At 50.6% G+C, this 12,830-nt stretch overlaps 1 long non-coding RNA gene across 1 annotated transcript in view; it reads right to left on the reverse strand.

Moving 5' to 3' along the window:
* Positions 1 to 1,152: 1,152 nt before the first annotated feature.
* Positions 1,153 to 12,830, reverse strand: part of LOC307082471 — a 59,968-nt gene continuing 48,290 nt past the window's right edge. The window contains exons 3-4 of the long non-coding RNA XR_013812222.1: positions 5,088 to 5,178; positions 1,153 to 1,871 (exon numbers count right to left, since the gene is read on the reverse strand). This is a non-coding gene — a long non-coding RNA (uncharacterized lncRNA). The remainder of the gene's footprint in view (positions 1,872 to 5,087; positions 5,179 to 12,830) is intronic.

Genomic DNA, 12,830 nt, shown 5'->3' on the forward strand with positions numbered 1-12,830 from the left:
GAGGGGCTGCATATGTTTGTGAGTGTGTGAGTGTTTGTGTGTGTGTGTGCCTGGTATGTGTTTGTGATGGGAGGGAACGGGAAAGGGGGAGGAAAATGGGGGGAGGGAGGGAGGGGGTGCATGATGTCATTCTGTGGCAAGGAGGGGGCCAATCAAACCCTGAGAAAATTATGTCACCTTTTGTTGAACAGCTCCATTCAGCGCTATAGAAGTGCAGTGAATTGAAAGCTGTGCAAGGTCATTTTTCCCCCGGAGTTGTGTATGCGTGTGTGTGTATGTGCGTGAGAAATTGTGAGGCGTAAAACAAAACAAAACCCCCCCAAAAAACAGGGGGCGGTAGGCAAGCGGGGAAGTGCATTGTGGACATGCTAATGTTGTTGACCGTAGGCAAGCCCATAAAGATGTCACGAAATGACCAAGGCATCAGCACAACCCTCGCATACCCCCCCCAGCAAAACCCCAACCACAAACCGCAATCCCCTAATATGATCCCGCGCGAACGCTTTGAACAAGTTGTCAGAAAGATGTCAAACGGGGGGAAGAAAAAGGCTAGACGGATCGCGATGGAATCCCGGCCGGTCGCCTTTTGTTTCATCCCGGGTTCAAAGAAAACAATAAGCGGACCCTCAAAGAATAATTATGCCTCGTCCTCTCCCGCTCCCCCCCAGTACCGCCATCCCTTAATCTTAGAACGTCTCCCACTGATCACGGCCTGAGCAGCAGCGGATGTGGAAGTGAAAGACCATCAAGAGGAGAGTCACCATGGTACCCCCGAATGTGGTCCAAACATCGTGCGTCGAGGTTTCAGTCGCTCTCCCTCGCTTTTTTAAAATCATGGCCCGATTCTGTTACAACTTTTAAGAAACACACCACATATATATCGTAGCCCGCACTCTAAGGGTGCGGCGATAAAAAGGTTTCCAGTTGTTTCCGTGTCCTGACAATGTTGACATGTAGCACTTCTGCAACAGATTAAAACCCTTAGAGCATTAAACTCTCGGCAAATTATTTTCCACGATTGAATCATTTCTGGTGGACTCTGGGAGACATATGTTTCACTTGTTAGAGTTGAATGTCATGAAGTGTTATGTTTATGTTTTTATGATAAATAAAGACAAGGCTGATATATTCAGACACTTTATTTATTAATTTTGTCATACTAATTTTAACAAATGCATGTCACAGCTTATAATGCAACAAAACACCAATAGTCACATCCATCGTCAGTTTTCATCCCCAATAAGCAACCCCAAGTTGTAACTATTTGAACACACACACATTCATAAACACACGAAGATCATAAACCTGATAACACTGTGAACCATGAGCAAACCATCGCCTTTTATGTGGCCTTGTCTCCTCTCAGCCCAGACACAAAAGTCTCTGAGCTGTAAATCAAAGAGTGATAAGCCCTCTTTGACAACACTAACTGTCTCTTGTTAACACTTACACTGGTGTTAGTCACGCCCATACAGGAGACAATAATAAAAACAATTCATACAAACCACCTGCTCGGCGAAACCTCAGAGAAAGAAAGTCGGAGGGTATTACACAACCGATTTTGACTTAAGGGGGGATTATTCCACCAAAAAAAAAGACCTCATCAAAATGATGATGAATTCTGCGTAACATAATGAAGACTTGGAAGGGTTTTCGTCCCATTACGTTTCGGTAAATTGAGACTCGGGGAGTGCCTACTTAAGAGAAATAATAAAAAAGTAGAACTTTTATGTCACATCATCTGAGTCAGGGGCAGTTGGCTGGAGGCTGAGCGGTTGAGGCCATGCAGTCAAAGAGCGTTCCAGGGAGAGACATCTGCTCTCTGCGACGCTGATCCAATTCAGAACATCCACCCCTGCTCTCCTCGTTCCCTGAAACACACAGAGGAGAGAAAAAAACTCACCCACCAATCATCCAATAAAGTGGAAAGACATGAATCTCTCCCTACTTGAACTTTAACATCTTAGCTATTTTTACGGATATGGATTACCTGGATATTACGTATCTCAATGCAATAAATGAGCAAATCCGTGCTGGATCTTTAGCAAAAATGTCAGACCAATAAACCAATTAAGTAGAGAGTGATTCGTGCTGATCGCTCTAGCAGGACGGATTTGGTTTACTTTTCGGAAACTTTCCGTGCAAACGTCTTGATAAAACCGCCTGAGTGACGTCAAAAGGATTGCAGATGAACCATCCGGAACCTCATTCATCATGCACAATTATCACATTACGAGCGGTGCAGAGACTGGAGTTGCGGCCGGGCAATCTCATCCGGACGCTGTAGCATCAAACCTCAGTGAACCACCACCAAACCAGGACCAGAAGAAGTTTTCTTGCCTGTGCTCTGAGCTTTGTTTCAGCCGCCAAACGTATGAGCACGTTGTCAAAACTGTGGTTGTGTTAATGTTCTTCGATGCTGCTTCTTGGCCACGTCACTACCTTGATAAAGAGGTTTCAGATCTAAAAAAGATTTAAGCTGATTCAATAAAAAAGTCTTTGATGTTTGATCGGCAAACAAACACAGGTGAAATCAGACCCGGACGAAGTTGCACTCTGCTTCACCTGCGATTTGCACACTTTTGCGAACAACGACGTTGCATACCAATGACTTCATGCGACGCCACCCACCCCCCCCCCCCTCCCCTCCCCGACAAGTTGCCATGGCAGCGTGACTGTAAAGCTCTATAGCTGCAGGGCGCTCACAGGCAATAGAACAGTGAGTCACCGCGTCAACGCCAACTCATCAATCGGTGCGTCTCATCTGCGTTCCGCCTGTCTGCATCCGGGGCCTGCCTACCTGTCTGCAGTCACGTTCCATCCGCTGTACACACTCACTCCAGCACACTAACAAACTAGCACACACATTCACCCCCTGTTCCAAAGCTTCAGACTCTCCCCCTCCGATTCAGGCCTTAAAAACCCTCTTTAAACTCAGCCTTTGTATTCTACCTGTTGTGAGTCCCTCATATCTCCCTATGGTCTCCCCCTCCTCGTATTGTTCCTACCTGTTCTTAGACCTGATGTCCCCCCCGTCTCCCTCTCCTCATGTTGTTCCTACCTGTTCTTAGACCTGATGTCCCCCCCTCCTCCCTCTCCTCATATTGTTCCTACCTGTTCTTAGACCTGATGTCCGCCCCTCCTCCCTCTCCTCATATTGTTCCTACCTGTTCTTAGACCTGGTCTTCCCTCTCCTCATATTGTTCCTACCTGTTCTTAGACCTGATGTCCGCCCCTCCTCCCTCTCCTCATATTGTTCCTACCTGTTCTTAGACCTGGTCTTCCCTCTCCTCATATTGTTCCTACCTGTTCTTAGACCTGATGTCCCCCCCTCCTCCCTCTCCTCATGTTGTTCCTACCTGTTCTTAGACCTGGTCTTCCCTCTCCTCATATTGTTCCTACCTGTTCTTAGACCTGGTCTTCCCTCTCCTCATATTGTTCCTACCTGTTCTTAGACCTGGTCTTCCCTCTCCTCATATTGTTCCTACCTGTTCTTAGACCTGATGTCCGCCCCTCCTCCCTCTCCTCATATTGTTCCTACCTGTTCTTAGACCTGATGTCCCCCCCTCCTCCCTCTCCTCATGTTGTTCCTACCTGTTCTTAGACCTGGTCTTCCCTCTCCTCATATTGTTCCTACCTGTTCTTAGACCTGATGTCCGCCCCTCCTCCCTCTCCTCATATTGTTCCTACCTGTTCTTAGACCTGGTCTTCCCACCTTCTCCCCTGTGCTGAGTGCAGGAAGGGCCTGTGTTGCAGTGTCAGCATTCTGCGCCACGCTGCAACCTGCCCTCCTGTCCCAGCCTGCCCCCCCCACCCCCCCCCCCCCCACTGCCTGCCTTCATCACCCCCTCTATCACCCCCTCTATCACCCCCCACCATCAACCCCTCTGTTGGCTGCTCCCATCAGAACATCTACCTCTCTGTTGGCGTGACGCCACACACACACACACACACGCATACACACACACACATATACATACAGTCTCTCAAACACACCAACAATGAAATACATACACAAACTCTCGCTCACACACACACACAGACTCATGCACACACACACACACACACACACACACACACACACACACACACACAGACGGTTCCCCTTCATGTATGGAGGGCGGGGTGGGAAAGGAGATAAATTAAATTCTTCAGCGACGGACCACGGATGATGGGGTCAAACACAGTCTGCCCTTCACTGAGAACACCCACCGACACACACACACACACACACACACACACACACACACACACACACACACACACACACACACACACACAGAACATACATACAGCACCCTACTGCTTACTCCTCACCAACACACACCTCTCAGTTACCCCCCCCATCAAGTCATCGGCTCCCTTTGAAGGCTGACGGGCTGCAGGGTGGCCCATCAAATGATATCTTCATTCAATCCTCCGAGCGGATCTCTGCCCCTCTCTCCCTCCCTCTCCCCGTCCCTCCCCCTCTCTCTCTACAGAGCGGGCCTGTCTTTGAAGTGATATCTCTGTGCCACCGCATTCCTTGCCATGCTGTCATGACTCGAGTTTCACGGGGGGAGGGGGGGGGGGAGGGGAAGAGACGCCAGGCACATGGGCACGCGGGCACCGAGTCTCAGGTGCAGGTGAGCTACCGCTGTTGGCTGGGCTGCTGCGACGTACGCTAGTTGGCTGGTTGGTAGAAACCGCCAGGAGGAGTTCCCTCTCTCTGTACCTCTCTCTTCCTCTCTCTACCGCTCTACCCCTCTCTCTCTCTCTCTACCCCCCTCTCTCTCTCTCTAACTCTCTCTCTCTCTCTTTCTCTCTCTCTACCCCCCTCTCTCTCTCTCTAACTCTCTCTCTCTCTAAATCTCTCTCTCTCTCTCTACCTCTCTACCCCTCTCTCTCTTTCTAACTCTCTCTCTCTCCAACTCTCTCTCTCTCTCTCTCTCTCTCTACCTCTACCCCTCTCTCTCTCTCTCTCTCTCTCTCTCTCTCTCTCTCTACCTCTTTACCCCTCTCTCTCTCTGTCTACCTCTCTTTCTACCCCTCTCTCTCTACCTCGCTCTCGCTACCTCTCTCTCTCGGGATCAAGTGTCAACCCTTACCTGATGAATCTCTAGAAGGCAACAGCACCTTGTCCTCCTCGTCTTCCTCCTCCTCTTCTTCCTCCTCCTCCTTGGTTCACCTCAGATGTACCTGAAAACAGGATGAAAAAACGCTCATTATTAATCCAGTTTCATTGATGTACTCATTAACGAGTCCTGGTTGAGTCTTCCTCTCGCGGGTAGATTAAAACAGAACACTGTAATCTAAAATGTCTGATTTTCATTGGCTGCCCATGACCTGATAAATCAAGTAGAACAGAAGCTTCTAAAGTGCGACTTTAATTCCATTTCACAATCGTCTGCTCACTTTATTAGGTACACTGGTGGAGGACGTGGGAATTGGAAAGAGTGAGCAAAAGAGAGAGACATAGACAAAGACGAAGAGAGAGAGAGACATAGAGATATATAGACGGAGAGAGACGGAGAGAGAGAGAGACATAGAGATAGAGAGACAGAGAACACAAGCAAGACAGAGAGCGCAAACGAGAGAGATCCAGAAAGACATAACTACAGACAGAGACAGATAAGTAGAGACAGAGAGAGAGAGAGAGAGAGACACAGACAGACAGACAGACAGACAGACAGACAGACAGACAGACAGAGAGAGAGAGGAGAGGGAGAGAGAGAGAGACACAGAGAGAGAGAGGGAGATACAGGGAGACAGAGACAGAGAGAGGGAGATACAGGGAGACAGAGACAGAGAGAGAGAGGGAGAGACAGAGAGAGAGAAGGAGAGAGAGAGCGAGAGCCCAATGATGTAACAAGCACCGTTGATTGAGGCGGTGCATTCTGGAGCGATGGCTGGCCCGGGTCCCTGATTCACCCCAGTCACAAACAAAAGGTATTCTCGGGGTTCTAAGTTTCACCGTCCCAGGCCCCGTTACCCTGGCAACCAATGCACTGTTTCCAAGTGACACAAAGCCTAAACCTAAGAACCTTCATTCGGGTCCAGGGCAGGGGAGGACTGAGGGGGAAAACAGCAGTAACGGGACGGCGGGGGAAAGAAACTGAATACCACCGAAAAAATTGCTTCCCAGCGCTTTTCTGGAAGACACGGAGAAATGATTCCTTCTTTCCTCTCGCCTTTAAAATACCTTGGCACCTGGCACGCGGCGCTATAGGTACATCTTGTGCTCGCACCGTTTCTTCTTTTTTTAATGCCGTAAAGAAAAATCATAAAAAATGAATAATAAAATAAAACGGCACTGAGGTAAGTGAGTTATCATGTAGTAGGGGCCGGCTGCTAGGGCCTCATGTGGTGGGGACTAAGCCACCATGATGAGGTCATGTGTGTGTGTGTGTGTGTGTGTTGGGGAGGGGTTGGGGGGGGCTGGCAGGCCAGGAGGAAGGGGCTGGGTCGGGGGTCTTGATTAGACCAGTGGTAGGGGCTCTCTGCTATATTGGACGCCCCTTTTGTGTGCAGAGATTACGACCTTATGAAAAACTTCCCCCTGCAGACATCCCTGGTGGGATCAGAGTTGGTCTGCCGTCACTTCCTCCTAATTATCAGCATTGTACACGCGCACGCACACACACAAACACACACTTATGCAGACACAAACACACGTAGATACACGCGTACGTAGACACAATCACACGCACGTTCACGCGCATGTTTAAGCGCACACACGTACGCAGACACACACACAGAAATACATACGTGGGCAGTCGCACGCACACACAATCACATGGCAGTCAAACACAAACATGTTACACACACAAACACACAGACGGAGACCTACTCACCCACGCACCTTCCCATACACACACACACACACACACACACACACACACACACACACACACACACACACATACATTCGGGACCTAGTGTGATAGAACCAAGAACAGGAGAAACAATCAAACTAATGAAAGGCCGAGAGGCCAGACACACGGGGGGGGGGGGGGGGGGGGGGCTTGAGCCTCCACCCTTCCCCAAGAAGGGCTGCGAAGCTGAAGGGGGATTTCAATGGTTTGATATCATTTCTGATGGTCTATTAGTTGAAAATAAACCTCTAATTGCAGGAGTCGTGTAAACACAACGTTGCAAACAAAGCAGCTACAGCACGGGACCCCGAACACAGCTCTGTGCTGTTCCAGATGTGGGATCTGTGCTCGCTAATTAGCGGTAGACTGACTGGTGGTTGCTGTGGCCTCGCCCAAACACACCGGGTTCCACACCCGAGAACAACAAGTAAACAAACAAATGCCGGTTGCCTCCTGACCACACGGAACAGGACTCTTCAACACCTCCACCAACGTAAATATTTCTACTGTTCCGCAGAACGGCGAAACTAACAACGGCTCGTGTTCCCCCAGCGCAACAACTACTGGAAAGCAGACACTGTGATGTTGCACACAAGTGCGGCAGGGTAACACACACAAAGCATGGCAATTTGTGTGTGTGTGTGTGTGTGTGTGTGTGTGTGTGTGTGTGTGTGCATGCAACAGAGATCGGGGGCCTAACACTGGCACAAGCCTGCGTCAGTGCTCCGTTAAACCAGTCATGTGAAACGACCCGTTCCTTTCTGCAAATCAGATTACATCTCTTGAGCTGAGGTCTACAGGTCCATACGTAGTTAGAGCTCTGGGCTCTGGTCCACACACACACACACACACACACACGCAGAAGCACACACACACAAACACACACACAGACAGACACACACCCCCCTCCCCCAAAGCTCCTACCCTTTACATGCTGGGCCCAATATGTCAAAGCATGCGTTTTAGTCCTGTTTCTCCCACTCCCCTACCTGTCCAATGTGTACTCTAGCTTTGAACACACACACACATCGCAGATGTGTTTATTTTGTGTTTGGATGTGAAGCCCAAGCATCTTTCAAAAATGAATAATACTAGAAAAATAGAACGGCACTTTATGGCAGCGTTTGTTAGTCTTTGTTGGGACGGCAGTGCTGGGAGCAGGTAGGACCGAAGGGGTTGTGTACGTGGAGGGGACATGATTTGTGCGAGCAGGGCCCGAGCGCAGCTTGGCAGCTCTGTCGCACATGTGGGAACATGTTTACAGTGTGTTTGGCCGGGCAGGCAAAATGATAGATTTGAGTCACATTCAGCCGGAGTACTAATGTGTTTCAGCAGGAAAGTCATGTTTTCCCTTGTCTTAACCGAGCGTGAAATTTGCCAGGGACGGAGAGATAGTTGACGTGATTCTTGTTACCCTGCTGGAAGTTTCATGACGGCCTTTTAGCTTTGAGTAGGGTAATGGACCTGATGTGGGGAACTGGACGTGTTTATCTTCTTTTTCTCCCTGGTTACTCAGACGAAGAAGAGAAGACACAGCAACCTTCCAAACCGCTTGTTTGTTTGTTTGGTTGTAAACACTCTCCGTCACGACTTTTAAACAGGCGTTGATTGAATTCATACCCACTTTCCCTTACTCTCCTTTCTCTTCCTCCTCGCGGCCGTCCCTGATTCCAGCCGGGATTCCATGGGGAGCTGGCCCAGGCCCGGGACCAGACCCCGGCGCTCGTTGGGACCGGACTGGGTTTTTAAACCAAAGCCAGGTGCTCTGGAGGAGGGACAAGTCTCCTTTCCCTACAGCAGCATGTGCATTATGAGCTCCATGCTGCTAATCAGCGGTTAGAGCTACATAAACACGCCCCCCCCCCCCCCCCCCGGCTCGACCGGCAGGCCCTCGACAGGCCGGTAGATAACATCAGGCACCAGAACTCGTTTGGGCTTCACAGCTCTGTGAAAGGGGAGCGCACTATCACCGAGGGAGAGGCAAAACAACCGGTCATCAGTCTTCCATGCGATGCACCTAAAACGGAGTCAGGGTGTCCTTAAAACACGCCAGTGGCTCCATTGTGCTTTGTTTTGGGGCGCTTCATGTCCGTGTATGCAGGTCAGGATGACTGTGTGTACGTGTGTGCGTGTGTCTGCGTGCAAGTGCGCGGGGTGGCGGTATTGGTGGAGGTAATTGTAGTGGGGGTGGTGGCGGTGGTAACTGTGGTGTTAATGGTGGTGGTGCGGATGGAGGTAATTGTAGTGGTGGTGGTGGTGGTGGTGGTGGTGATGGTGGTGTTCATGGTGGTGGTGGTGGTGATGGCGGTGTTCATGGTGGTGGTGGTGAAGGTGGAGGTAATTGTAGTGTTGGTGGAGGTGGTGGTGGTGATGGTGGTGGTGGAGGTGGTGGGGTTGAATTGCACTGATGGTGCGGATGAGGGAAGAGTAAAGAGTGTGCAGTACACAGCTAAGTCTCGCTCGGCACCCAGATCATGTGCTCCACAGCGCAGGTTGTGAGAGGCCTACTATATACCGTTAGCTCCTGTTCCTTCAACCGTATCCACATCTAAACTGCAACCAACAATCTGCCAAATCGACAACAAGCCAACGTCAACACTACTTCCACACAGAATCTAAAATGACCACGCGATACCTGTGATAGACAACACCTGTGATAGACGCACGGTTGCTACTTGACGCATTAGGATCAACACGTCTCTCAGAGCCAAACACCCTCCCTCCCGACTCACACACCCAGGCAAATGAATCCTATCAAGTATCATCATCTGGAGTCCATTTCCTGTCCTTAAGGTTGGCTCCCCGCCACAGCTTCCCCTCTTCACATCCTCCTACCAAGGCCCCCGTACCATTCGCCGTCAGCACCTGGTCTGGTCTAACCCGGGCTCTTCCTACGCGGAGCTGGGGAGGCAGGTACCTGGCGATGTGTCGAGCCAGGGGGGGTGGGGGGGGGGCGACCCAGAGAGATGGATTAAATTCCACCCACATCTGGAACAATGTGACACGGTGGATTAGGGTGATTTGCAAGATGGTTTCTGACAAGGCTAACCCATCATTATGTTGTCTCTGTGTCACCGGGGGTGAGGGGATGAGGGGGTTGGGGGAAGAGGGAAAAATGCACTTCTTAGTGCCAAACATCAGCCCATCACCCGTTGAGGTGTGCACTCATAAAAGAGGGGGGATTATAAAGTTACATTCAGAGGCGTGCAAACAAGACACAAGATGCAGGCGGCTCGTTTGAAGCCGCTGGATCGCTGCGCGATGAGCAGGACGCAGGAGACCGACAGGTTTAGCACCGTAGCGCCAGGCGACCACCGAACGATCCTCCGATGAAAAGGCGTTCAGGAAGGCAACGGTAGTCGGGCTGAAGAGGCCGTCGAAGCTGGGAGAGGTGAGTCTGAGGGGGGAGAGGGGGGAAACAGCCTCTACCCTGGTGGCCCGCTGCCCTACACAGTAAGCACATGTTTCCCATTGTGGTTAAAAGGGAAGGGGATTAGATGTAGTACAGGGGGGCGGAGGAGGGGAAGGGGGGGGCATCCATGAACCCCATGGTGGGATCACACAGCACTCGGTACGTTCTCTGGAAATACTGCTGAGGCAGCCCGTGGGTGGGGGGCTCGGTGGAGGGGATGGAGGGGGAATGGCCATAGGTACATCAGAGTGGCTGGGTCTGAGGTGCAGCGGATTCCCGCTTTGAGGCCTCTGTTGGTGGAGGGGGGTCCGTGGTGTGGTGAGGGGAAGGGGTTGGTGAGGCAGGCACATCCACTCGCTGACAGAAGTGCCTGGCACAGAGGGCCGGCAGACTCGCACAACAACACCGGCTCGGGTCAGGGATATGAGGAGGTGTTGAGGCAGGAGCGGATCCGGGCTTTTCAGGAAAAATATTATTACAATATTATTCCTCTTATGATATATTTTTTATGAGGGGTGGGGGAGTAGAATCACCCTTCAGAGGTCAAACCTTCAAGACATAAACAGAGTCAATGAAAGAAAGAGTGCTGTTCGGCATTAAGTGCCCGAAAGGGTAAATCACGTTTTTTTTATCACTTCATTATTGTGGTCGGTTTCTTAGGGGGGGAGGTTTGTTTTTACAATAGCGAATCAGGCGGGGGGTACGCCACATGGAGGTTTATGGGGCAAACAGGGCACATTCAGGTACCCCTTGGGGAACAGTCAGAGTCAGGGGACTGTGACCTGGGCAGCCAATTACAGGAGCCGTTTAGAAAGGAGCCCGGTGCGGGGGACATTGTGGAAGACATGCACAGCCGAGCGCATCTGTACTTAGCCTCGCCAATTAGCAGGCGCTTCATGAGGCTAAATTGTGATTCATCTGGGCAGCTTCCGTGTGCGCTGAGTAAATCCTCCCTTTCTTCGGAGCACAACACGACCCTTGGTTACCGAGGACAACAGTGCTTCTACTCTTTTTGACACGCACCCATATTGGAATAGAGTTTGAGGGGGTGTAGTGTCATCGTGTTTTTCGATATCAAACGTCCGCAGTAAGTGAGCAACAAACATAACCGTAGGCTTTAGATCGGTTTGGATCATTCCGGTACAATTTGGGTTTGTTTTCGTCATCTAAACGTACACATTCAGCTGCTTTAAGTTTGTCTAATGAGGGCTGCAGTTAAAGACCGCTGAAAGGAATCACGCTTGGGACAAAGCCCTCCTCAGTCCGGACGACTTTCACGCACACCCCCGGATACCCCTCCTGGTGACATCAGCGCCTGCACTTGGACCGGGAGAGACGAATCCCTTCCCAAAACGCTGGCTCTTTCATGACATCACGGGCGTGCCAGTGACGCAGGGCCTGACAGTCATGGTGAACGCATCGCTGCTTCCTACAAACCCTCCGCGCACACTTTTCCATCGGGACGTAAATACGAGTAAATACAATTACAATGATTCAATAAAAAACAAAACAACTCAAAGCCAGGATTATCGGATTCCCAATAGGCCCTTCAGCGGTGTTTAAAGAGCCACAGAGGACCGAATCCCTGGCCCCAGACTGAGTCTCGGACACAATCAGGGAGTTTTTCCGATTCACACTCATCATAGGGTTACATGGGGATGGAGTTAAGGGGGATATCTGTCAAACTCCCTTGATTATAAACATCCTTAATTGACACATGTGGAATAACACATAGGAACACACGTGCAAGCTTGCGCAGTCACACGCACACACACACACACACAGCAATACATACACCCTGACACATGTTAACACAGAGGAACACAAAAGCGCACACACACGCACACACAGAGCCATATATACACCATGACACATATATAAACACAGACAAGCACAAAGGCACACACACAGACACACACACACACTAGACAAATATCAGCAATAATAAACACACATAGAGACACACAGACAAACACACACGCACACACACACACACACACACACGCACACCTCCTTAGGAACCTGCCAAATACCCCTAACGTTAATGTCAGAGGCTGCTGTGGTGGAAAAGGTGGAGATGGCGACCACATCTCCAACTAATCCTCTAGGGGATTAGGAACGGGCAAATATCGTCAATAATAAACAAATGACTAACAAGGTTGCCGGTCTGCGTGGCTTGGGGCCCCCGGGCTCCGACAGACCGACCCAGCAGGGTCTGGGTCCAATCCCCCAGTGTTTATCAGGCCGCGCGGGATAGCTCCGTGACCAACACTGGCATGGGCTGGTGGTGGTTGGCTGGTGGTTGGCTGGCGGTGGTGCTGGGGTGGTGGTTGGGGTAGTGGTGGTTGGCTGGTGGTGGGCTGGTGGTTTGGCTAGTTTTGGGGTAGTTGTTGGGTAGTGGTGGGGTAGTAGTTTGGGGAGTTCTGGGGTAATGGTTGGGCTGGTGGTTGGGTGGTACTAGCTTATAAAGGAGGGAAAACAGAGCTGAGAAGACCCCTTTCCTAGACACACTTTTGGAGTTCAGCTTCTGAGCGTGCTGCTCGTCTCTGGCTCGTACGGTTAAC

This window comes from Pollachius pollachius (assembly GCF_949987615.1).
Source record: "Pollachius pollachius genome assembly, chromosome: 11".
NCBI lineage: Eukaryota > Metazoa > Chordata > Actinopteri > Gadiformes > Gadidae > Pollachius > Pollachius pollachius.